General features: G+C 39.9%; 1 protein-coding gene across 1 annotated transcript in view; it reads right to left on the bottom strand.

Annotated features, from left to right (window-relative positions):
* LOC105694689 overlaps window positions 1-14,125 on the bottom strand; it is a 70,504-nt gene extending 56,379 nt beyond the window's left edge. The window contains exon 1 of the mRNA XM_012415584.2: window positions 13,885-14,125. The gene's annotated coding sequence lies outside the window, so the exon portion shown is untranslated. The remainder of the gene's footprint in view (window positions 1-13,884) is intronic.
* Window positions 14,126-15,436: the final 1,311 nt, after the last annotated feature.

The following is a 15,436-nucleotide window of genomic DNA, read 5'->3' as shown; positions in this document are numbered from 1 at the left end:
GTCTTGTTCGGCCGCGCTTTCAGAGCGCTGGCTCGCTCGAGAGCTGCGCCAGCACGGCCTTTGATCTGCGCTGCATTTATGTGCCTACCTCTATTTTCGTGACAGGCCGCCAACCACGAACACTTGTGAGCAAACTACCGGCCGAACCTTCCTTCTTTCGGAATCGAAGAAAGCCGAGACTACCCCCCCCGAAAAGTACTCATAAAACCGGACTCGTTAAGGTGAAGTGAAACCCCCTTCAAATTAGTCGATTCGAATACAACACACTGTTTTAAGGGTATTAGACCAACCAAACTGTCCGAAACTTTGACACATCACTCCTGATCGTCTAAAAAATGTCCTGGCACATTCAAAATTTGGATTTTCGGAAAAAATTGTTTAACTTAGCCCACACCAGAACCAAAATGGCGTCGAGCTCTTATATTTCGATCGAAATATAATTATCGAAGGCTCTGATATCAGAAACGAAAGGGTCAGGACAATTTGACGACAATTTAGAACACTCTGGTAATCGATAAACTCACATTTGAACGGGATAAAGGAAAAAAAAAGTGTTGTATGCGCTTCTATGCCAAAACGATAGGAATACGAGGTCTTGAAGGGAAAATTTAATTGACCTGGAAATCACAGATGGCGCAGGGTGTCCCTCTGCAGTGAATTAGGGCTCCAGAAAGCATGAATCCAGAGGATTTCTGGAGATCTACTACGAATTCTTTATAATTATTGTACGAAAACGACAGGAAAGTATGCCATTTGGTACAATATCCAATATAATTCGACACAGCTGTCAATATAAAAACGAACGTCGGCAACGTAAGCATTTAAAACAATCTTCTTTATCGACGTCGATTAAGTTCCTCGACGTGTTTCACTTCACCTTAACGACCGCCTTAATTCCCTCCTTTTGCTGGCTTAAACGTAATTCTCGCCTATTCTATTATTCTCCGTTTATATTTTATTAAGAGAGCTTCCAATGAAAGGGACGAAACCGTGGGGATCCTAGGATAGCATGAATGAGAATTAGGAAAATATCCTGTAACGATTCTAATTTATTATTTATTAACATGCCACGTCGCGGCTTCGCTCGTGATATGTGCAAGTAGAAATTTGTAAAAACGTATGTTACCTTTTTTCACCCCCTACAGGATTGATTAGAGCGAAATCCTGAAATTGGTTTTTAGGTATACGTACGTGTATTTCTTTTTGGGTAAATCCAAGTCAATATCTCAGCGGGCTTGAGAGATGTTAAGAAATTTGTAAAAACATGTTTTACCCATTTTCACCCTCTTAGGGGATAAAGTTCGAAAAAACCCTCCTTAGGGATTATCTATGTTACAAAAGGAACATACAACCCAAATTTCACGTTTCTGTGCCCAGCGGTTTCGGCTGAACGATGATGAGTCAGGCAGTGAATGAGTGGTATTTAGCTTTTACAAATATAGATACTTGTTCAGGAGTAATTAAATGTCCAGTGAAGGTAGTTTATTTTCGTCTCCTCCGTTTCCTTCCGTCCTGCGAGCTACTCGTTCCCTGACTCCTAATCAGTCGTTCCCTCAGTTTTGCAGGAAATGTAATATCCGAAGAATTCGGGTAAGGACAAGGAATCCTGGATATTAAATTCCTACGAATTGCGGGGTTCTTAAAAATTCCCGACGAGGTTTGGCATCGTTTAAAGGTTAAGCGCAACCGCGTCATTTCACCTGACATTCCGAGTTTTTTTTAATTCTTTCATTTAAAGTGATTTCATTTGTTCCTTTTCTTTAAGAGAAAAGATTAATACGGTGGCCGAAAATTTAACACTCTTGACAACGTCTCACTTATGGTCGCCCTCGTTTATATCATCGATGTCGATCATCGCCACCCTTCGACGTTCATCCCCTAATAAATCTCACCACGTTGACCCGAAGAATCCTTTATGCAAACACTTTGTGGATCCCTCTCGATTTCTCTTGGGTTTTATGTTTAATATTTTGCAATTTCTTCCTTCTCGTTTCATTTTCAAGGGAAACACGAATCCAGGGTCTACGCTGACAAGGAAGGTATCTCAGGTTGATCTCTCCGATTTGATTTCTTTAATAATATGTTATAGTGGACTAAAAACTAAGCAACACGTATTTTTTTTTATCTGCCATTAAACACTTGAAGGATGTGAAACCACTATCCAAAGTAAGGCCTATGAGGGGTTGCTCACCCCTTAATTTTTTTTTTATTGAGTTTTATATTTTTCATTTCTCGTTATGAGAAAGCTTTTCCAAATGGATTGGTTAAAAAATATTATGTTCTTGCGGGTGAAACTGCCAAATCGCCCCTTGACATGCCTTACTTTGGATGGTGGTTTCACCCCCTTAAAGTGTTTAATGGTAGATCAAAAAAATATACGTGGCGCTTAGTTTTTAGTCTACTATAACATATTATAAAAGAAATCAAATCGGAGAGATCGACCTGGGACACCTACCTTGACTGAAATAAATATATTTTGTTGATGTAAACGTAATTGCCTCAGCCATATATAATCGGAAAAAATATTCTAGCATAAAATAGGGTTTAATTAATTTAATTATTTTTTTTTTAAACATATTCTGTTCGTTCCTTTCCTGCGCGATATAGTTTATTTCAGTCGCACTATATATACACTTGTTTAAGAATTCCTTTATTTATTTCGAGATGGTATTTATCCAATCAAGCTAATATTTTCTTGAACAAAGAAAGTATGTGGTCCACCCAACAATCCTAATGTCCAAATAATTACATATTTCGTAATGGTAAACTTATTTATTTCTTATCGCATCTTGCTATTGTCGGTGAAACATCGATATCTATTAAGAGGTACCATTTTCTTTCGTTTGATTCAATAAAATAATTCTGTTAACTCAATTTGACATTTCTTTGGACTCAAATGATCGTAGAATTTTGTCGCCGTAATGCATATTTCTTTAAGTCAAGCAGCTTTCTTTTTGTCTTTGTCAGGGTACAAGGGGGCCTATTCACGTAGCACGTTTTTGACGGCGCGATAGTTCATACAATGGCATAGCTGTAATGCATGAACGAACGCGCATTCAAAATGCGTTATGTGACCGGACCCTAAATGTACAAGGCTCTTGTCACGGCCTTGACATCCCACTTATGGTCGCCCTCTTATATTGCCGACGTCGACGCCAACAACCCTCATACTTTCGTCCCCTTATAAACCACACCTCGTTGACGCGGAAAATTCTTCATGAAAATGGTTCGGGCATCTCGCTCGTCGCTCATTTAATATTCTGTACATTTCCTTCACCTTTTTTTTTCTTTTAAAGAAAAAAGATTAATAAAAGATGCCTATAAATGTACAAGGCTCTTGTCACGACCATGGCATTTCATTTATGGCCTCCCTCTCTCGTATCGCCGACGTCGATCCCTGTTCATTCTCTGACCTTCATCCCCTGTAGTAACACTGCATCCCTTGACACGGAGAATCCTTCGTGAGAGCGATTTGCGGATCTTGCTCGTTTTCTCCCAGATTCTATCTAATATTTTGAAATTTTTTCCTCATTTTTTTTTAAGAAAAAAGACTAATAAAAGATGCCTATAAATGTACAAGGCTCTTGTCACGACCATGACATTTTACTTATGGCCTCCCTCTCTCGTATCGCCGACGTCGATCCCCGTTTCTTCTCTGAGCTTCATCCCCCTGTAGTAACATTACATCCCTTGACACGGAGAATCCTTTGTGAATGCGATTCGCGGATCTCGCTCGTTTTTTGCCAGATTCTGTCTAGTATTTTGAAATTTTTCTCCCTTTTCTTAAGAAAAAAGACTAATGAAAGGTGCCTATAAATGTACAAGGCTCTTGCCACGACCTTTCATTTATGGCCTCCATCTCTCATATCCCCGTTAATTTTCTGAACTTCATCCCTTGCGGTAATATCGCATCCCTTAACGCGGAGAATCCTTTATGGAAGAGATTCGCGTATCTCGTTTGTTTTTTAACCGGATTCCGTTTGATATTTTGCAATTTTTCCCCCTTGTTTGAAGAGAAAAAATGAATAAAAGGTGCCTATTAATATACAAGGCCTTGTCACGACCATGACACTTCACTTATGATCTCCCTCTCTTATATCGCCGACGTCGAACCCTGCTAATTCTCCGAGTTTCATCTCCTGTAGTAAACCGCATCTATTTCCGCAAAGAATCCTTTATGACAGCGATTCGCGGATCTCGCTCGATTCTTTTATCAGATTCCGTATAACACTAGAACTACAGGCGGATATTTTTTGGCTGTGGTGGGCCATCTAAATACAGTAAATTTGACTAGGCTTGGTAGTTCTAGCGTTAACATTTTGCAATTTTTTCCTCTTATTTTTTTGAAGAGAAGAAATAAATATAAGGTGCCTATTAACATACAAGGCCCTGTCACGACCATGACACTTCACTTATGGTCTCCCTCTCTTATATCGCCGACGTCGAACCCTGCTAATTCTCCGAGTTTCATCCCCTGTAGTAAACCGCACCCCGTTGACGTGGAGAATCCTCCATGGAAGCGATTCGAGAGGGCCGCTCGACTTTTGCCAGACCCTAAACGAGGCATGAGTCATGGGCTTCTCCTTTTAATTTCCGGCCCAGTTATATTACAGGTTAGAAGGGAAGACCGGCCGTTCGCGGATCGACTTCGATTACCTCGCTCGGAGGCGAGAGCCGAAAAGTTTCTCCCTCTCTCTCTCTCGAAAAGCCAGAGAGAGCGGCCAATTAAAGGGAGCCCACATCATCTTTGCCAGCCCTTCGTCCTTCTTCTTATTTTCGCCAACGGAGCCGAGAATACTGCCCTTTGTTTCCGTGCCGTTCCGACGGGCTTGCTTGAAAAAATGACCAACAACGGCGGCTCTTGTCTCGCACTCGCACGGTTCCATACGGCGGAACACGTTCGAGCCACGACGGAAGTCCTAACGACGAGGACCGCCGTAATAACTGCGAGAATGTACCCATTATTTCCTAGGCGAACGCGAGTGGAAAGTCTCTCGTTGCGCGGTAATTGCGCCATCGTTAGATTCCGTTAATGTATGCGTTAATACCGAAACCGCCGAATACGGATAACGATTGGAAACGATGCTCGACGCCAATAACGAACAATAAGGATAAGTAGGATAATAAAGATGCTCAATACACTCCTAGTGGTATTTATCAGATTATCAGATGATCCGCGAATTAATGAAAGGCTTTGGCTGATTTCTCTCGTTCGCAAATCCTCACAATTTAGCTCATCGAGTAACGAAAACAATTGGACAATATTTGGTTTTTTTGATTCACTGAATTAACATTAATCCAAATGTTAAGCATGTTTCTTTAAACTCGATCATCTTTCTTCGTTGTTAGACAAAGTCTGTTGTATATTAAGGCATAGTATTTTAACACTAAATCTGAAATACACAAGTTTGGATATTCCCATTTTATTTGTTCGTATTTATTGAATATTTTCATAATACAAACGATATTCATCGAGTGCGTATATTTTATTATTTCGCTGTATACCTTCGGGTCCGTTATTACGTAGTAAGTGCATATGGAAATAATATAAATGTTGAGACTAAAATACAAATAAAAATTATTATTTGTACTAGTCCTCAAAAATCAATTACTCTTATAATCTTACAAAATTGACTATTACGGGCATTTATTGTACTTCACGGACTAGTTTCGATATAAAAATAGGTATGTATAATTCATTGGGAGTTTTTCCGTTAAGGGGATGTAAAAGTGGCATCTGAGGGAACGATCGTTCATGAAACTTTTCATTGAACTGGGTGTACCGAATCGGTTGAAATTTTGCAACATGAATATAGAGTGTATAAAGATCTTGACAGTTATGAAATTTCATTTCTTATACAAAATTGTAAAACTACCCATAAACAAATTTAAAAGAAACTGAAGTTTCACGACTTGCAGAACCTTCCATATAGTCTCCGTATTCACATTGTAAAGTTTAAAACGATTCGGTAAATCCAATTTGGAGAAAAGTTTCATTAACAAAAGCTCTTCAACGCCACTTTCACATCACCTTAAGGTGAAGTGAAACTCCCCTCAAATCAGTCGACTCGAATAACACTTTTTTTTAAGGGTATTGCATCGAACCGTCAAATACTTTGACACATGACTCGAGGGTACCTACGAATTATCCTGACATTGTCAAATGTTGGATTTTTGAACAAAATTCTTTAACTTAGCCCTGACCAGAATCGAAAGAGCGTGAGCTCTCATATCTCAATCAATATACAATTATCGAAGGCTCTGATATGAGAAACGATAGGGTCAGAACAATTTTACGACAATTTAGAACACTCTGGTAATCGATAAACTCGCATTTGAACGGGATAAAGGAAAAAAAAAGTGTTGTATGCGATTCTATGCCAAAACGATAGGAATACGAGGTCTCGAAGTGAAAATTTAATCGACCTGGAAATCACAGATGCCGCGGAGTGACCCTCTGCAGTCAATTAGGACCTCAGAAACCACGAATCCAGAGGATTTCTGGAGTTTTACTTCGACTTCCTTATAATTATTGTACGAAAACGACAAGTGGAGTATGCCACTTAGTACAATACCCAATATAATTCGACACAGGGGTCAATATAAAAACGGTTATTTAGAAAAATCTTAATCGACGTCGATAAGTTTCTCGACGTGTTTCACATCACCTTAAAAGGTAAAGTATAACGCAATTGTTGCAAGCGGTCAAAAGGAACGTTTAGTTTTCACGAATTGCTCAGCTGGGTTGAAACTGAAGATAAGTAATCTTAAGAATTCAATATAAATTGTTAGTAATTTTTCCATGTTGGTCTCGTACGTGCTTCGACCGAGTTCCATTGGTTTACGCGGCGGAAGCAACGAAGCATTTAGAAAAATCTTAATCGACGTCGATAAGTTCCTCGACGTGTTTCACATCACCTTAAAAGGTAAAGTATAACGCAATTGTTGCAAGCGGTCAGAAGGAACGTTTAGTTTTCACGAATTGCCCAGCTGGGTTGAAACTGAAGATAAGTAATCTTAAGAATTCAATATAAATTGTTAGTAACTTTTCTCTGTTGGTCACGTACGTGCTTCGACCGAGTTCCATTGGTTTACGCGGCGGAAGCAACGAATGAGTCACCTACTTTGGTGCGTGTGAATGCATCCTGGAAGTATGTGGGACGCGAATTCGCGTAAACATTGCTCGCGAGGAGCAAGTGTCGTCTAATCGCAGGTACAGTTGCAGGTGCGGTACGATGCACTTCACGGGTCGCAGAAGTCAAAGTGGAGAGAGGCGCGGTACCGAGAACGGTGCTCCAATTAGAGCCACCTGACTGCGCTTTTCACCCTCGACCTCAACTGCGAACTCGTTAACCTTTGACGAAAGGTTACTACCATGCAAAACTCACAGGAAGTCGAAACCCACCCTCGGAAACGAAGGTCAACCACGTGCGATTGGATCTGGCCGATGAACCGAGGTGATGCTTCGATTAATTTCCTTCAGCTTAATAAAAAAGAGCGACTCGATACCAGAGAGAAGCATATATCATACAACGACGACGTGAAAATCCCTCGAATTAATTGGACGATAAAGAGATGATCACGCGATTAATCTCCCAGACTGTATCAGGAATGGTACCGACTCAATTAGTTTTAATTGATATTAGGTAAGGGAAATATCGATCGGTAATTAATGGTCGAGGCTGAGAGATTGACTAATGGCTGTGGTTTTTACCGGGTATATTAATTTACCATTCTATCGGTAACGGTGTTTCAGTGTGACACTCCACGCTGGGAGGATCACATATGTTGGCCATTAGGCGAACGGAAATTAGTATCTACGATCTATCAGGGTGTTGCAACGGACGAATTTCCACGGAAGAAATATACGAGGCGTCTGAATGTCGACCAAATGATCACGTACCAAGTTTTCGGCTCCCACGCCCAAAAGTCACTCCACGATTGGTCCACGAAAGACGCTTAGTCGTTCGTATCATTAAGGTGAAGTGAAACGCGTGGAGGAACTTAATCTATGTCGATAGAGAAGATTTTTCTAAATGCCTACGTTGTCGACGTTCGTTTTTATATCGACAGCTGTGTCGAATTATATTGGACATTGTACCAAATGGCATACTCCACCTGTCGTTTTCGTACAATAAATATCAAGAAATCGAAGTAAAACTCCAGAAATCCTCTGGATTCGTGCTTTCTGGGGCCCTAATTGACTGCAGAGGGAACCCCTGCGCCATCTGTGATTTCCAGGTAAATTAAATTTTCACTCCGAGACCTCGTATTCCCATCGTTTTGGCATAGAATCGCATACAACACTTTTTTTGCCTTTATCCTGTTCAAATGCGAGTTTATCGATTTCCAGAGTGTTATAAATTGTCGTAAAATTGTCCTGACCCTTTCGTTTCTCATATCAGAGCCTTCGATAATTGTATATTGATCGAAATATGAGAGTTCGACGCCATTTTGTTTCTAGTCTAGGCTAAGTTAAAAAATTTAGTCCAAAAATCCAAATTATGAATGTGTCAGGACAATTCTTAGATGATCAGGAGTGACGTGTCAAAGTTTCGGACAGTTTGGTCTAATACCCTTAAAAAAGAGTGTTGTATTCGAATCGACTGATTCGAAGGGGGTTTCACTTCACCTTAATCCAGTAAACATCTAATAAGGGAAGATGGATAGTACGTGACGGATTTTAATGGCGGGAATGTGGACGGAATAGAAAGTAGGCTCTCTTCTTGTATCCATTTGCAGCGTCGACCGCACACCGAGATATGTAAGTCAAGTTCTTACCAAAAGGACCTCGATGCGATGTAATTGAGCCGATTGCCCCGATAAAAATGGTGCGTAACCCCACAGGACATAGTGCACGCACGTATTCTCCAGTCTGTCAACCGGAACAATGTCGACAGTTGTTTACGATTATAGAAAGTACGTAAATAAATTCCTCGTAGATGGAAACGCGACCCATTAGAGTTCACGTACTCGCGGGGAGAACGTTCATTAATTATTGGGTAAATTCTTTCGAAAGGAACTTGGATGCACGTCATTAAGATGATTGCCTCGATGAGATCGGCGAGTACCCTACGTACCTTCCATGTGTGCACAATTAGCTGGCTGGGAGTTAGCCGATATCCCTGACCTATCTTTCTGATAATATCCGCACTACTGGCACCGTAGGAATACCCAGGCATTGGCATCGCAATAAAGGTCATGCAGGAAGTTCGCGACCTTTCGACCTCATGTGTATTTTAGTATTGCCGTCGGGTGCACCGTATCGAGAAATTTTCTGAAAGAAAAATTCCCCTCATTTCCCCCTGAACTTCCTGCGCGTTACTCAAGGCTGAAGGTTACGAGCGACGGACCTTTATGTGTCGACATGAAATAAAAGGCCAGTGATTAAGGTCGAGTAATAACACAAGCCGCCCCCCATATGGCGCAATTACGAGATAAATTCTCAAATTTCACTTGTCGACGGATAATTTTTCCTGAGAGTGGAAGAAAGAGAATTACATCGCTCGGTAAAAAGTCGCAACACCTCAGAACATAAATCGTGCAAATCACGGACTAAAATTAATTCTCTAGGATAATATAAATGGACGGTGATTCAATTTTGGTTTAAAGAATACTTACAATTACCGAGATATGGTCACCTTTTACTATGCCATGTAATACACGTGGTTATTAGATATGCGCAACTGTGAATTTTAAGCTTGAAGATTTTTTGCCGAGTAGTCCATTATGTTTGAATAATCTCTCCAAAGTATATATACAGGAGATATCACAGAAAAAGTTCCTATAAAACAAAATTCTCCCCCTTTCTTTGATTTTACTCCTCAACGATGACCTTTGAAAATATTTATTACGGTTTAATTTGGGAAAATTTATGCTACGAGTTCTGTCCGCAAAAATATACGTAGGCGTAACATATTCGAGGTTTCAAAAGAGATTACGGAGACACGGTCGAACGAAAGGTCGCATATGGGTGGGCGTTACATTCGGCATTGTCTAGAAGTCCCCTCTTTTATTTGGCCCAAATTATCCTAGGGGAGGTCTGTCGAGGGCTGAATTAACAAGGCGCACAAAAGGGTACGACTCGAGGGGCGTTTTATCGAAACCGCCGACCATCGGGAAAGGAAGTCTCGAGGTTCTGAGTCACACCGATCAAGGGATTCCCTCGTTAAAGTACGCTCGTTCAACGTCTAACAGTCCTCGAAGTTCCGAGATTCTCAAGACCAACGGGCGTGACGATCAGAGGATTTGTTACAGTTAGACTCGTTTATATTCCTATTCCCATTCCCAGACGGCATAGGATATATCCTCGGGATACTCCAAATTGCCCCCGATTACTCGGAATACCTCGGCATATCCTACACCCAACCATTACTCGAAATTAATTCAATATCAATTTCCAGTTCACCCAAACGTCCTCCCAACGGCGATGCTTCGCCGTCGGTAAAAGGGGTACCTACTCATTTTCCTTCGTGAGAAAACGCGCTTAAGGTGAAGTGAAACCCCCTTCAAATCATTCGATTCGAATACAACACCTTTTTTTTAAGGGTATTAGACCAAACTGGCCGAAACCTTGACACGTCACTCCCGATCATCTAAGAATTGTCCTGACACATTCAAAATTTGGATTTTTGGAAAAAATTTGTTCACTTAGCCCAGACCAGAAACAAAATGGCGTCGAGCTCTCATATTTCGATCAATATACAATTATCGAAGGCTCTGATATGAGAAACGAAAGGGTCGACACAATTTTACGACAATTTATAACACTCTGGTAATCGATAAACTCGCATTTGAACGGGATAAAGGCAAAAAAAGTGTTGTATGCGCTTCTATGCTAAAACAATGAGAATACGAGGTCTTGGAGTGAAAATTTAATCGACCTGGAAATCACAGACGGCGCGGGGTGTCCCTCTGCAGTCAATTAGGGCCCCAGAAAACATGAATCCAGAGGATTTCTGGAGTTTTACTTCGATTTCTTGATATTTATTGTACGAAAACGACACGTGGAGTATGCCATTTGGTACAATATCCAATATAATTCGATACATCTGTCAATATAATAACGAACGCCGGCAACGTAGGCATTTAGAAAAATCTTCTTTATCGACGTCGATCAAGTTCCTCGACGTGTTTCACTTCACCTTAACCCATTTGCATCATTAGCGTACATATACGCTCAGTTAGCGATGGAACTGATACGATACTTATTGATAATATTGCAATAACTCAATTCTCTGGTATTTATTCCAAAGTATCGAAAATATATAAAAAATGAGATGCTTAGCATAAATATTCGATATCGATACCTTTTAGAGTGATACATATGTGCCCATAATTATGAAAGTGGTCTAAGTCATATATTTTTTGTTTCGAAATTACATTGAATTAATTTCGTTTGAAATAATATGGCGTGAAATAACTGATAAACTCATTTTTTTTTTAATTTTGACTTAGACCACTTTCATAATTATGGGCACATATAACAATACAGTTATGTGCTGATACAGTCACAAAATAGCGAAGTATCGATACTATCAACAATATATACGAATATTTCAAGTACTTTATGATACAATACATGAATAATAGTTCTCATCTTTCATTTCTTAACTTAGCTCATTTCTAATGAACAACACTGGTAATAATTACCCCAAATTTTTAATCGAAGAACATTTTTTCGTACTTATATTGCCCTAAATAACTCCATTCTCATTCCTCCCGTAATACTGCCGCCCCCACGATCTTTTCGACATTTTTTTAACCTTTATCGCATTCTCTCACATAACGCTCGGCGACTGACAGTCGACAATAACAATTGACTATTGGCAGTAAATTTTCCGACTCGCACGTACATATCAACACAAACTACTCTACTTGTTTGTGTTTGGACGGTTAACAAAAAGTATTGCGATAGTATCGATAATATTTCCAGTGGACGAGTAGTTACTCAGGCTTGATACCTGCGTGTGGGTATCATTTGGGTATTGATAGTGATATTTTACTGTTAGGATTCGATACTGATCGCGACGTATTATTTCCATCACTACGCCCAGTTTTCCTGGTCACTATCATTCAGCCTGAAATTTTGTGATAAGGACCCTCTTTTTCATACTTCCTTACGATGCAAATGGGTTAACACGGCAGAGAGAAGTCTCTCCGAGATCCGGGAATTCTCTCATTCGTATGAAAATAAACGTCCGTTCCGAATGCGATTTGAATATTTCGCGGAATATCGGCTCGCGATTTGGCATGCGATTTCTCGGGGAAGGATTTTCCGGAGTAGAACGCCACTCAAGCGGATATGTGTTATTTTCTCGCAAAACCGTGAACCTGGAGACTCGACGGCACGGCGTGCAGTTATAAACCCATTACTTGGGAAATTCGCCACTCTCTTTCGACGCGGCTGCTCCCGCAGAAGAGAAATATTTAAGGACATTAACTGTAATTCTGTTTGCTCTAGTCGTACCTTTCCCGACTTCATGGCAACGAGCGCGGGGTACCGTTATTTTAGCCGTATCAATATTGCGAGATGCTGTATTTGCGGAGACAGCCTTGGTTTACGAGCACATAAGGTATCGTTTAACTATCTATTTCTCGCAAAGAAAAAACAAAAAACAAGCGATTTTATCCGTGTTTATAACACGGGCTTACAGCTGGAGGCTAGCGGTTTTTCTATCTTTGCAATATCCCCGCTTAAGAAAGGATCCTAGAATTTAATCACTGATCTGGTTACCTTAGTCTTACCCATATCGTTATGCAATTTATTTATCAACTTATTAAGACACTTGAGACTCCTCTTCCCCTCATTTTCTTTGCCTCTAAATATGAATCAAACGTAGACCTCGATCAAATGAAACTTCTAACGGGAACGTTGTATTGCCTTAGTATGGCATAATTCAATTGATATGTATGTAGTGCAATATTCCATTTGGAATTTAGTGCATTTTCGTGTGTAAGTTTATATGCATACCCTGAGAATCAGTTTTATTGAACCAAAGAAATATATATATTTTGTTTAATAGTAGCAAATAAATATTTTGTTGATTGAAGGAATAATTATTAGACTCAAAGTCAAATAAATTGTCATAATCCTGAAGAAACGTTGCATCCAATTTATTCGAATTGGAGTCGAATAATTATTCTTTGAATTAATAAAATATTTCTTTGGCACTATTCAAAGAAATATTCCTTTGGTTCGATGACATTTTTTTTCTTAGCGTATAAAATGCAAACCCTGAAATCTGAAGATAATTCATATTTTACAAAGAAAAGCTACGCTTCGAATTAATCTTCAATTCGTCTGCATATTAAAAGAATAATAAAAATTAAAAAAAATGTGTATTCAGTAAAGGAGGTAGAGGCTTTTACCGACGACCGATTATTAATCCATTGAAATGCACTTTGTTCCCACGAGGAGGAACATGGCCTATCACATTTTAGTAAACCATCTTTAAACGACATTAAGATTTCACTCCGTGTACTCAAATTAAACACATTAAGTTGAATAATCTGTAAAACCATATTTTCCAATATATATTCATAGAGATATAAGCCTTGAGGCATAAATTCACCGAACTTCTGTTCAGAACCGTAGAAACAATATGCATCAAAAAATGACATATAAATGTAAATTAGCAAAGAAACATGATCTCTTATGCAAATTAGCCCCTACCTACCTATTCTGTCCCACGATGTGATTGCATCGAGGAAATAACACTCTCAAAATGGGATCCGAGTATTCGTTACAAATTCTCTCTACTAATTCGTACACCAGACAGGAACAAGAATCCTTTTAGCTTTGTAAAGAAATGATTATTTCTGGACAGTTTTCTCACAAACATATAAACGATAAGCGTTTCTCGCGTACATGCTAGAACTCACCGGAGAAGAGGACACAGGAGACGAGTAGCCGCCGACGTGAGCGGTGAATTCCTCTTCCCGAACCGGCGAATTCGAAATTCCAAGTGCCGGTTCCTCGGCTCGAAGTTTGGACGCGCGAACGCTTCTCGCAAAGAGCTGCGAAGTTACCCGGTACGGTTCACAAGGATGGCTGGTGGGAATCCTTGCGGCGGGTAGAGTGAGTTCCAAGTTCCCGGGATCGCGCGTCCGGCACGGAGTCGAGTTCGTTCAGAACTGCACGTCAATGAAAGTCGCCGGGTGCCGGGTCGCGCACGTGAAGCCGCGCGCACCCGCACGCCGCTATGCACCTGAACCTGCGCACCGCCCCACCGCGCACCTCTCGGGCTGCGCATGCGTACTCCTTCAAATTCGAGGAACAGTCCCCGCTTCCATTCCACCGTAAATCGACCGCCCAGGAACGGGCTCTAAGGGAATTACACCAATCGTATGCGAGTTATGGGAGGATATACGTATATGGACGTCAGTCTCGTCGAAAGCTAATAGCGCAGGTGCACAGGATGTTAATTAATTCTTTGACAAAAATATATTTCATCTTCATCATTTTATATGATACTTATACGACATACGAGACGTCTAATATTGAGTTTTAAAGACCATGGCTTATCGATGAATGATTTCATACTCACGATAACAAATAAATCAATTGATATAATCGTCGATAGGGTAGGTTAATGGTACATCATGGATTTGCAGAAATAAAAGGTGGTGAATTTAGATTCCATGATTTCATTGCTGGTAACAAATCGTTTCGGATATATGCAATATTGATACATGTCTCTTTATCTTTGCAAAAAGGCGCAAGTTGGTGCAGCTGAAAATAAAATTTGTATAAAGAGGTATTATATAAGAACTGATTCTTTTTTTGTAGCACTGAATTTTTGTTTATGTAAGAGCGACTAATAAAGAATCAAATGCTCACTTTCGATTTATATTTTCCGGGTTTTTCTTTCGTTATCCAAATCACTTATATGTATCGAAACGAGCCTAATGTTATATGATACTGTAAGCTAGGATTACGTAGAAAGCCAGGAAACCAGAAAACACGTTTCCAAAATGATTACCGAAATTTCTTTTCTTCTAAAGGAATATTTCGTTTCACCCACTCAGATGGTGAAATTAAAAGTAACGGTAAGAGTAAAATTGTAAGAAATTCGTAGATGATATGGCTAAAAAGTCATAGTAAAAGTACATGGTGAAGGTAAAATTAAAGATTCTCAAAATAACGCGTTTTAGAAATAAAATTACTGGACCGTTATTTCTCGATCGACTTACTCCTGGTTCTGTTTTTATTAATCTTCTAGGAATTATAAATTGCTTCTAGGTACTCCGAACTTTTAATTCCAATGAAATTGTACACAGGTTTCAGGGCGCGAGAGCTCTTCAGTGTGTGAAGTAAAATTGGGATGGTCAAATGCGGTCGGCTAATAATTATGAACGAATTATGGAGAGAAATTCTGACGTGTTATTATCGAGTCAGCAAGTGCAGACATCGAAATAAGAAAGAAATGCACGA

The sequence above is a fragment of the Orussus abietinus genome, unplaced genomic scaffold (genome assembly GCF_000612105.2).
Source record: "Orussus abietinus isolate OABI.00-Male unplaced genomic scaffold, Oabi_2.0 scaffold251, whole genome shotgun sequence".
NCBI classification, from domain to species: domain Eukaryota; kingdom Metazoa; phylum Arthropoda; class Insecta; order Hymenoptera; family Orussidae; genus Orussus; species Orussus abietinus.
Note: the sequence above shows the minus strand (reverse complement) of the source record. Positions and strands in the feature narration are given on the sequence as shown.